The 12,282-nt window shown below is 38.5% G+C and overlaps 1 protein-coding gene across 7 annotated transcripts in view; it reads right to left on the minus strand.

Moving 5' to 3' along the window:
* Positions 1 to 12,282, minus strand: part of SIPA1L1 (signal induced proliferation associated 1 like 1) — a 195,462-nt gene that overhangs the window by 105,685 nt on the left and 77,495 nt on the right. For 5 of the 7 annotated variants that reach the window (XM_061997560.1, XM_061997554.1, XM_061997555.1 and 2 more), the window contains one exon: positions 7,099 to 7,175. The exons of the other annotated variants lie outside the window; for them this stretch is intronic. The gene's annotated coding sequence lies outside the window, so the exon portion shown is untranslated. The remainder of the gene's footprint in view (positions 1 to 7,098; positions 7,176 to 12,282) is intronic. 7 annotated transcript variants of the gene reach the window in all.

A 12,282-nucleotide genomic window follows, 5' to 3' on the forward strand; every position in this document is an offset into this window, starting at 1 on the left:
ATCTATGTAGAATAACGTAAGTTATTTAAAAAAGGCTGGCAATATCCAAGCAATACTCCACTAAGAAGCAGGCATTCCCCTGCAAAACCGGCAAGAAGGAAGAGAATTAAGACCCTTTTTGCAGAGATAAACTATAATCTTCATCTACTTTAACTGATTTCTACACCAGTTGCACTCGATCAGCACTAGATACCAAGAAACAGCCAACTAATTTGTTTGAGGTTGTGTGCCCATTTGCAGCTGCCATTAACTCCTAGTTTGGGAACTGCTGTTTGAGTTAATGTTGCTACTATCAGCAAATAATGTTTGCCTCTCAGTTCATCAATCCTTACTTTAAATACCACTGTAGTTGTAGTGAGAATAAAAAGTGCCACTTCTCATTTTGCATATAGGATTGCCAAGGGAAGCAGATTCCCTGTCCCCAAAAAGGGACTCTCCTCCAGCTTTGTAGTCCTGTGTCACGTTCTGCTCCGAGCAATGCTTTGCTTCAGTACTGTTGTGGGTTTAGCCAACGTTCCCCTTGCAAACCCTTCTTTATCATTACAAGAAAGCATACATTCCTCAATTAAAAGTGACAATTCTAAAGGTACTTTCCATGAATTATACATCTTCAGTGGCATGAGAAAGACTCTCTCATAGAAATCAACAGTGTTCTCTCAGCTGAGTCACAATGGGAAATTTGAATCATCCAGTTACTGTACTGCAGTTTATTTGAAAGCTTTGCAGAGACAGGAACCAAGAATAACAAGCAGCATAAAAATATCACTATGAAGGCGAAGATCAGGGAGAAGATTTCCCACCCCCCTCGCCCAAGGACAGAAGATGGCACAACAAAGGCAGAACATGAATTTCCTTTGCTATGACAAGAGCAAGAGAAGGTGTTCAGCTAAACTGAAAACTGACACGTTCACCATCAACAAAAAGAGATAGTTCTTCATATCTCTACCTAAGGAATGCATTGCTGAAGGACAGAGGATTGCAAAGCCAAAAGATTAGCAGCATTAAAAGGGAGAAGAGAAGATAACATTACATTGTAATAGAAAATGTTTAAAAACAAAGAGCTGGAAAAGACACAAATGTCTGAGTTTCATGACACAAGCTGAGCTAACAGGAACCAAGAGAGATAGACCCTGGAGTATATCATTGTCATAACTGCCTATTGTAGATTTTTTTGCATCATCATCCCAAGCATCTGTTACTACTCCTAATTAAAGAACAGATGGTCTGACCCAGTAAGGCAATTCCTATGACCCTATATTTATCAGCAGGTGGGGAAATTAAATTCTGAGGCCTCAAGCAAGCAAAGCAAGATTAACAAAATCAGATAGCTAAGCAGGTCTCAAAGCCATCTGCTATATGACACTTACTGAAAATAATATTCTTGAAGATTACATACAATGTATTTGCCATGGTCTCTGTACCAAGAAAACAGTCTTCCACAAACTTCACCAGATGCCAAGTATGACTTAACTCCAGAAACAGTGATTATCAAGCTAATAAGTGAATCCTTTTTCGTGTTAAAGTAGTGAAGCAGAACTATTCCAGCTGTACAGTGAAATCTGTAGAAGTGGAAGGAGTCACCTTGTTCAGTTAAAAGCCAAAGATCATTTTCAGAAAAAAACTTCTGATAAGGTCACTGCACACCAGCAAAGGAAACAAAGAAAACCACACATACTTGTGCCTCCTTCTGCCTGTAAGTTTTGAGTGCAGGTTGAAAATGTGCAGGTGGACTGTGGAAAGCTGCATTCCCAAATCTGGTGATAGATGGAGGAGACAGTTTGAAATAATTTATCTGCACAAAAAGAAGATCTGAGATAGGTATTAACCAATATGGCAGCTTATGAAAGAAAGTACACGTCAAGTCAGTCACATCCTTCCTTCTTTCAGAAATCTTTCAATTATACTGGTAAAAAGGACACCTCTGGTAGTATGCACCTGAATAAAATAACAGTTAAAGTGCATGAAAAGTTGTATGTTCATGAGTTCTGTGTCAGGGATGGTAGCTCATCAGGGTGCCAGTTAAAAAGCATATTTCATGCAACCACTTGCCACTGGAGAATGGTTTTTCTTCTGCAGATAGAAGTTAAAACCCCCAAATCTAAGCAAATTCATTCCATTGTATAAACCTAAGCATCTATTTCATGTGTGCATGAGGATGCCACGTGAAGGGGGAGGAGCAGAACAGAAATAACTGTTTGGCTTGAATCCATTATTTAAATTCATTAATTGAAAAAGATTCAAAGATAGTCTTAAACATGGAAAAATTGACATAGGAAAAACAGATTCAATGATTGTGCTAAAGTACCTTGAGGGAAGTGAGTTCAATATGTACAAATGACAGCAAATGACATGAAGTCATGGTGTACTTAGTTAAACCAATGTCATCTCTGGGCAGGAGTGCTCTTATAGAAGGTTAAACCCATTTCTCAATTTATCTGCTTATTTACCAGAAATACTTCAAGACTGATCTTTTCTAAACTGCAGGGTAAAAGATGCTAGATAGTCCTTTCTATCTTCTACAGTGGATTTATGATTTGACATTCTGCAGCATGGCCACACAATTAATTGTGTAACTATACAAAATGAAGAAAACACTGCGCAGATACCAAATGGTTGCCTACAGATTTCTCTATCAATCTAAATATACCTGCATTAAGTACTGAGTAATTGGATAGCATTAGAAAAACAGCTTTTATAATGCTGCACTTCTGACACTATTAAAAGAATATTTTTTTCTCCCAGTTCTTCCCAGTGAGTTTAGAAAGAGCAAGTAAACAAGGTCCAGGCATCCTAACAGAAAATGAACTCATGAAAAAGGGACTATTGTGAGAAAGCAAAAGCTGTGATTGCATGTTTCAGGCAGGCTGGTATAAAGAGTTGTAAGAAAATAGTGACCTACAATCATCACAGACTCTCCTTGAGCTCAAGCACCTTTCATACAGCAGACTACCTGCTCATCTCATAATAAGGGTTTTCTAACTGACACTGTCTCAGTAATAGTTTCCACTGTGGCCAAGTTCTGAGGACACTATCATCTAAAAGATCTTCACTCTCTCCCTTAAGGGCCTCAATAAAAAGAGAAACAGAGCAATAGTCTGCACAAAAGAACTAGAAAAGCTGGGAAAATACAAGGTGTAACAGTTCTTAAGTTACTCAGGACATAAGAAAGCCCTGTAGATCTAATCAAGGAAAATAAACAGCCGAAAAGGGGGTAAAATACCCTGAAAGCCTGCAGCATGCTCTTCAAGGCAATGTTTAGGAGAGTTGAAAATAAAATTAAAGTATGAATCCATAAGGCAATAACAAACTAATGAAGTGCAACACCAGCCTCATTTATAAATCTTCTACTTTAAACACAAGTCACTCTCACGTTTTTTTAAGCTTTCTGAGGCCCTCCTCTTGCAGGCACTGAATGCCCACACTCTCAGTGAAAATGCTGATACAAAAATTGTGCTATAAAACTTGCACTTGAAATATTTTTACTGCTTCTCATATTTGTGTTATCCACAAAGGCAATGTCTATGTACATTTTATAGCACATTAAACATAAATATCGTACTCTATGCCCAGGTGAACTAAGTCCCCATTTCCAATTCAGCCTAACATCTTGTTGCACTTGTTATTTTTAAAGAGGACACAATGTATGGTACATTTTTATCCATAAAAAATTTAAAGGGAGTTCTCCAATTAAAATATATTCCCTACAGCTACAGTAACCTGTAATGTGCACACATGAAAAGAGTTATGGAGATACCTTGACAGTCATCTCAAAGACACTGTCAGGCAGCAGATCTTTATAAACATGAAAATATTTCACAGTGATTAAAACTCAATATTATCCATACAGAAAGGGTGTTTTATTAAATCCAGTTATGCTTGGAATCACTGTAAACTTGACTGTGATAATACAATGCTGAAACTGCTTTCATTTTTCATAACATGTTAAAATGCTGCTAAGCACCGAGGAGGCACTTGAGGTGCAAGAGTCAGGGTTTGGTATAAACCTACCACACTAAACTTCTGTAAATACTACAAACTGCTGTAAACACTGAAAATTTAATACAGATCCACTTCATAGTTTCTTAATTGGTTGAAAAATTAATAGGAGACTGATAAGATAAAATCTTATCAAAATGAACTTTACAGTAGTGGTTTTCATTGGCTGTCAATTCACATGGGTATTTGTACATGTGTTACAGAAAAACCTTCCAGTTCCCACATCCATGAATACATCCTCATTCAAATATCTTTATTTGCATGTTCTTTAACACACAGCAATTGAAATATCTTTACCAAGTATTTGGTTTCTCAGGTAACACTAACTGAAACACAGAATCACCAATATCCATGAGTCATAACAGTCTTTTTAAGACACCTCTCCTGTTTCTTTATATGCAAGGCAGTTTCTGTTATCATGTATCAAAATTTAGCAAAAGGAAAAGTCTCTCAGGACTCCGAAGAACTCAACAAGTGCTCTTTATTCAGTCACTCATAGAATCACTGAATGGTGGGGGTTGGAAGGTACCTCTAAAGCTCATCCAGCCCAACCCCCTCCTAAAGTAGCCTGCAAACTCATGCTGATTTTTAGAAGAGGAGTTTTACTCTCTAGGTGACTCGGATGCAGTTTTCATCTATGAGCATCACACAAACTGTTCAGTTCAATTATTGTTGTTATTCAAATAATAGGAAAGATTTTAATCTACCATTACCAGATGAACACAAAGGTCTGTTTTTAGTAGAACACAAACAAACGCTCTTTGTGAAACTTACTATAAAAGAACACTCACTATTCATTTAGTTAAAGAAAGACTTATTCACACAATTCTTTCCAAACTTAGCACACAAACAAAAACACAATTGGGTAAAAGTTGTTAGTGAAAAGTAGGAACAAAAACAGAGTACACAACCACAGATGTTTCAATTCAAGTAAGGCAGGCAAAATGTCAATCCACTACCACCACAGCTCCCAGCACTTACACATTCAGGTCTGTCTTCCCTCTCACACTGTAGCAGAGAAGGGAGCAAGGCTGTTTGGGCGGCTAGGGCTTGCAAAGGTTTGGAGCAAGCCAAAATCTCCCCAATAAAAAAACCTAAACAGGCTTCTGGACCGCTTTTCTCTCTACCACCCCAATACCCATAACTCCAGCTCTGGTTCTAACTCACCTCCCTCCCTCAAAACTTTGGCCCTACTTGTCTTTTGCTCCCCTCAGCTCAGCATTATATTTCTGGCTTCCAAAAAGGCAAAAATTAAGGACTGAAGAAGAGAGAAGAGAAGAGAAAAATCCTTCTTCAGTGCATTCTGCATGTCCTCAGTAGGCTCATCTTATCATATAAGAATTGCTTTTTTATCAGATAAACATTGTATTATTTTCAAGAGACCACAATGGGGTCCTAATGGGAAGACTTTCCCACAAGCTGGGCAAACAACAGATATCTACATCACAACACACACAGAAAGGAAATAATGATGGTACTACATACAGTGTTAACTTTTAACAGCCACGACTCCAGAGAATTCAATGATTCATCTGAACTGTCTCCTAAAACGTGCTGCAGCACAGGAATTCTGAGAATGATTTTACAGTGGAAAAATACACAACTACTCTCCTACACTTTTGTATTTTTGCACTGCAAAATAATGTTGATTTTATGTCTCTATAGTCTCAAGCTGTCTAAATGTCACCCCATTGATCTAATCAAGATGTGTTAGGGACAAAACAGGTATTGACATCTACAAGGCCTGCAAGAGAGGAGCTGGTAGAGAAGAGAAAAGGAGGACCAGAAACAAGATTTCAGTCTTGCAGGGTACTGCTTACCTGTAACATAGAACCACCAATTGTAATCTAAGACTACAGACATTTTCAATAAACTTCACTGTATCCTAAAGGTTTTAAGAACTTGTGTATGCTTTCCAAGTTACAGGAGAAAAGGCAAAATACAGCAGAAAACTCATGGCTCAACTAAACTGAGACTGGCCTGCATTATGACACACAGAGGAATGTCTCCTTGTGACAGCAAAATACATCTAAGGGTCAACTTACCCCACAAATTCCTATTGTACAGCTATTTGTGAAGCTGTTTATTTCCTTGAAAAAGTATGTTTCTAAACTGGGGGGAAAACTCTCTCAATTCTTCATTGAAGTCACAGCAGACCTTATTATAAGCATGCACAGTCCTTTATTCATATTGTTACACATACTGCAAATGCTGTCTCAGTAGCTACTGACTATTGCTGATCCTGAGTTTCAGAATGAAGACAAAACACAATGTTTAAAGAAATAAGTTACAGATACAATGCATCCAGAGTGTAGAAATAAGTATTTGTGGAAAAGAGAAGCTTTGAAGACTGGTTTTCACAGCATTCACATCTGAAGAAGCAAACACACAGTTCCAGCAATGCCAGTAAACCATTACTTCCATGATTCCATGTTAATAACAGATTTAAGTGCAAATTAAAAGTCTCACTGGATGCCTACCTTCATACACCTAGATATTTGCACAGATCTGGTCAGCCATACTCCTGTGATGATTAACTAGTTCTGAGACTGCAAACCAAGTAGGTAGCCCACGTCCCTCTCACCCTCCTGCTCAAAGTTTCTAAACCAGAAAAATACCTCCATCCCTTAACTCTTTTCTAATATGGTCTTTACAATCCAGAGTGGAGCTCTTGGCTTTCCTTCCAGTACTTATTCCCAAAACACGGCTGTAAAGTATAAAAGTCAATTAATAATGTTTTGATATAAGGCAGCTCACCCAGCCACTGCACAGGACAGATTTACTGTTCTCATCATTAAATAAAATGTTCAGAAATCTCCAGAGACTGGTTTTTTACAGATGTTGACAGAGACAAGTACTGCTTTTATTATCACTGTCTAATCTTATAATGGAAGTACACTATTCATTTCAAATGACCAAAGCAAAAAAAAAAGGAGCTTCCCCTGAGCATCTATCATTATTCTCAGTGATGAGCCATGAAAACCATAGCATGTGCTAAAACCATTCAGTTTTTACATTGTTCAGACTTCTTTGCACATCCACATTCCTATTAATGCATTCAACTAATTGAATTTTACGGTCATAGAAAAGACCTCCACTTACAGAAAGCTGGTTCCTCTTGGAAATATCACAGGCATTTGGAGAAGGGCAGAGGAAATCTCTCTTCAAAGATGCAGCGGCTGGTAAAATAGGGACAAAACATACAGATAAAATATTCTTGTTCAGGGTTAACTAATTCAAGACCTAGACAGCCAGTGAGATGCAGAATAGTATTTGTGGAAAAACAGAGGAACCTTCCACTGAGAGCATCTGCCACGAAATCTCAGCAGGATCCAATAGCAGTACCTTAACTGACAAATGACCCAAGTCACCCAAGACTTTTTAAAACCAAACAAGTAATTATCTGCATTTTTCCTATCCTCAGAACCTCCTTTTCTTACTCATTCCTGCTCACTGCTTATAAATCAACTCCTCACACTTTTCCTTGTCCTGTTCCCTTCCTCTTCTTTTCCTCTTTACCTTTTTTTCCCCAAACAGTCTCTGGTTCTAACAGTATTTCCTTCCCTCGAGTGCTCAGCCCTCTGCCTCCCAGCCTAGCATCTTCTCCCTCCTCTCTGTTCCTCAGCCCTCTGGTATTTGAATCACAATCATTTCCTCCCTCTGCTCTATACTGGATGCCAACACAGACAGCACTACCCGTACTGAACAGATTGTCCCTGCACTCTCATTGCAGAGGCCCACAGCTCACAGAGGACGATGTTTCAGAGGAAAGTGATGTGAGAAGACATGTTCAGGCACTGCCCCTCCTGCTCCTGCAAAGTCCAGCCAGTGTTAAAACTGGTGAGTGAAACACAATGAGGATCCTTCAGCAAACCTAGCTGCCAGAACAATGAAACTTATCTGAGCAGGTGAAATCCGTCCAAGCTGGAAGTCTTTCACAAAAAAGAGGCCCCTTCTCTAAGTTCCAAGTCATGAAGCTGCTAAAGCTACTCATCTAAATAACCAGACTAAGCTAAACAAAATACTGGGGTTTTTTTCCCTGCAACACAAGTCCCAGAACACTGATCAGAGCTATGATGAGTCAACATAGCACTAACATTCCCAGAATGGCATTTAAAGCAAGCTAGCACTAATGCAGACTTGTCTTTTAACACCAGGCTGCAAACCTCAGTAGATTAAGGACTGACTGATGAGCAACTCTGCCTCCTGTTCAGCAGGGCAAGAGAGGGCATACAGCTAGGGGCAGCCAACCCAAGAGATGCTACTCTCATTCATCAGGTAGTCACTCAGAAAAAGATCATCATTAAATAGAAAGACACAAAACCATGTCAATCCTCATGTGATTGTTTCAAGAAGTAAACTGTTCAGCTTCATACTGTGTGGAACAGTTTAAGGAAATGCAATGGAGCCTGTGGTACAACACAACGCACCACACAACATTTGATTAGCTGAACTAAGCAGAACAGCTATGACATACCTCCTGTGCTTAACAAGGCAATACAAGGCCACGTGCTGTGTGCTGGAGTTCAGATTTCACACATTCGTTCTTTCTCTCACTATTCCTGGGTGCAAGACCCTCAAGTAACCACCAAATCAGCAGACAGGGAAAGCAAGGGCCACTCCTTCCAATGAGGGCACTAGTTTAGAAGCATTTGGTTAATTATCATGTAGGCCAAACTCAAGGATATTCTAGTTAACCTAATAACCTTTTCCATTTGCAGCCTCTATCATGTAAGCTGCTTGCTTTATCCTCTGATGCCTTTACCAGCAGGAGGTTTTTGGTTATGCTTTTTAAATCTGCTTGGGACTTTCAAGAAAACAGAACAGTTATAACCACAAGTTGAGCAGTAGAACTTCTTATTTCAACAGCTGTTCACAAGTGAGACTAATTCCACCAACGACAGGGAAAAGAATATACAGAGCAAAGTCAACCTTCACTCAAAAGAGTAACTTTTTCCTAAGGTCAGTAATAATTCTGTTGGTTTAGGTCTTGCAATTTTTATTTTTAGCAAATATCCTTAATTTTTCTTTCCAGTTAAAAAAGCCAAACTAACAGAAAACTTTGCTGAACATCTACATTTCCAGTCCTCCAGCCATTTGGAATTATTTTCTACTTGTTTTGCACTTCAAATGGCTTCCCAGACATAACATTAAACAGAAGCCCATGCATCAAGTTATCAGAAAAACTACATGGAAACAAATACTAAATCAGATTGAATTTGCATCTGTTTGTCTTTTGTTGCTCTTCACTGTCTTGATTTTACCACTATTTCAAAGAACTAAATGAAGAGATACAGCACCTTGGAGCAGACGTTTTTAGTGAGGTCTTTGAGTCATGTTAATTGACAACACCATCAGCAAAGGGTGTTCAATACTGGTTTAGTAATTCACAGAAGAAATCTATCAAACAGCAGCCATTCAGGAAAAGAGCCATTAAAGATTTCTGGATAGTCTCCAGTCACCACGGCTTCAGCTTTAAGCATATGTAGTTGTGTTACAGCTATTTGAACAGACATTCTGAACCCTGGTCCTTTACTGAGTAGTCCCAATCATCACAGGGAGGAGACCCATCAGCCAGATAGTCCCAAGATCTGTATGACAATGCACATTTATAGGATACCTAGCAGTACCCTATATTGTTGAAGTTACAACAAGTCTGCTCAAATACCAGATACAGTGCAACAAGAGTAGTCACATCCACCACTTGTGTCTGGCTTTTTGTCTTTGCAAGCCAAGAATCTCCTTCTCTGCACTCTTCTATAGTGTTCTGACTCAGGCAAGACAACCTTTAAGTGAGTCCTAGTCTTGCCCAGATAGGAACTGCAGAAAGTCATCATACATGCAGATAGGTGGTTAGCAATACCAACACAGAATTAGTTACTCCCTCCAAGTCTTCCTGAGTGAAACAGCAGTCCAGCACAGCTCTGCAAGACAGTTTTGGGGTGGTGAGCTACAAATCACTCACAAGGAAATGAGAAATGTTATCTTTTAATTTTGAAAACACATCAACATTGGTCTTAAATTCATTAAGAATTATTTAATTAGTAGTGGCTTTTCAATAGCATGCTGGCTTGGAAAGCCCACATTGTCTCTGGATCTCACCCAGGCCATTGAAGCCTACAGAGAGAATTGAACTTGTGGTGGCATATAGCATCAGCAGCCAGTTTTAGAATCTGGTCTAGACTCTGAGGGACCTTGGTACTCCAGGGCACAGAAGGAAGCGGCAAGGAAGTCAGCTCAAAATACATTCTTCTTGAAAAAATATGGTCTTAAAATAGAAAAATCAACACACAGTTTAATCCAGACACTTAAAATAATGTGTACTAGAGTATATAGATAATTAGTCTAAATAACTTCTATTACTGATTTACTTTGAGAATACAGTAGAATCCAGAGACACATGAGACAGGGTACACATCCTTTAACATTTAGTAGTGGAAAATGACTTAAGCAGCAGCATGACAAAGAATGTCATTTGGAAGATTTGCATATATTGCTGGGGAAAAAGAAGAGGGTAAAAAAAACCCAACTGAAGTTAGAGGAGAATGATAAATTACAGTCAGGAAGCTACAAACCAATATAATATTCTCTCTTGGGTAAATGTCTTAGTGAAGCAGCAGGTATCACTTATGCAAATGATGCTCCTGACACTGTTTAAATGAGCCAGAGACCATAGATCAAAAATAATCAGTGCAGATAAGCACAAGTACTGGAAAATTTGCTTTCAGAGAACTATGGCAGTGGCTCAGTATAGAAAACAAAGCATTTCATGTTGGCTCAGCTAGAACTTGACCTGCAGCAAGTTTTACTTAGTATTTTCATTACTAATTCGGGTGAGCAACCAAAAGCCTTCTTGAAGAATCTGCAAATGCCACCCAACTGGGGGGCAGGAATTGTAAGGAATATGGAGGAGGCAATCCTGCTTCTATGGGAGCTTAGGAAATCAGGAGTTCTAAAGATGATTGGATGAAAGTCCATGCAGGGAAAAGTAAAACAGAATGCTTTACGTCTGAAAGAGAATTAAAGTAATAAACCACACACGCAAAATTAGCTATCTAAAGAGTAATAAAACAGAAAAGAACTTGGGGAGCTGTACTGGATCATAAGACTAAATAAGAGTCAAACTCAGTGTTGACAAGAATTACTTCAAGTCGACTTGATGCCATTGGCCTAGCTTTGAAATACCACATAGATCATGCTTAGGTATTCTAAGGAATAAGTCCTAAAATATGGTTCTGAGGTTACTGGAAACAAATGGACAGCAGCTGGAAACAAAACATCTTAATACAGTTCTATGTGTGTGGTTTTCCAAGAGGCATTTACAGCAGATGAAAATAAAAAGTGGTCTTTATGTACCAACTCATTTTTGTGATTTAAGTGCCAATGCACATGAATGGATTTCTCATCCCCTTCACGTCATCAGATAGAAAAATTCCTTCCAACCTCAGTCTCCTGTTTTCTTGGTTTCCTTGTAAAACTAGTATTAAATACTACAAACAATTAATCAGTGCAGTTACCAAAAATACTACACTAATGCTGATATCCATACTAATTCCACTGCTTTTTCAAATTTGGCCATTCATCTCTAAGCAATCATAACCTTAAACCAAGTTTCAATGTGGAAGTTTCTTCCTTTTAGAAAGTAGTTACATTCCGAGTCCAGCTGATGTCACATGAAGTGTTTACACCTTTAATATAAAACAATTCAGAATTCACCTAGTTTTGCATGCACACGTGTATTGTAGTTCTGATTTTTTCACCTTTCCTGTGAAACAGCAATAACATTCCAACTCATCCTTTACCAAAACCCAAGATGTATTTACATCAGTACAGACTCAGGGCATCTCTCAGCAGAAGTGTCACAGAATCACATGTACTGAAGTACGATATCATCTTTTAGCCTTTTAAAGAATTCAAGACTTTCAGCAACTCTTGCTAAGCTTTTACACCACCATCACCTGAATTCCTTCATCAACATTCCTTTCTGCCTGAAATTTAAAGATTGTTAATTTATTCACATACATAAGTTAGTTTCAGTGAAGCAGTTGATCAAATCAAGTGGCAAATACACATACTTACAATAGCCATAAATCTAGAAATGGACAGCATTTTGCTTTTCCTTTTAAAACATTTATGCAGATTTATTCCTTCAGAGAGCTGAAAGCCACACCAAAGTAAAAAAGCAGTTTGAAAACCCAAGACTCCTTATATATCATGTAAAAATATTTGCTGAAAGACGGAACAAGACTCTGATTACATCTCCAGGACTATTCTAAATCATCTGTG

The sequence above is a fragment of the Colius striatus genome, chromosome 6, assembly GCF_028858725.1.
Source record: "Colius striatus isolate bColStr4 chromosome 6, bColStr4.1.hap1, whole genome shotgun sequence".
Taxonomy (NCBI): domain Eukaryota; kingdom Metazoa; phylum Chordata; class Aves; order Coliiformes; family Coliidae; genus Colius; species Colius striatus.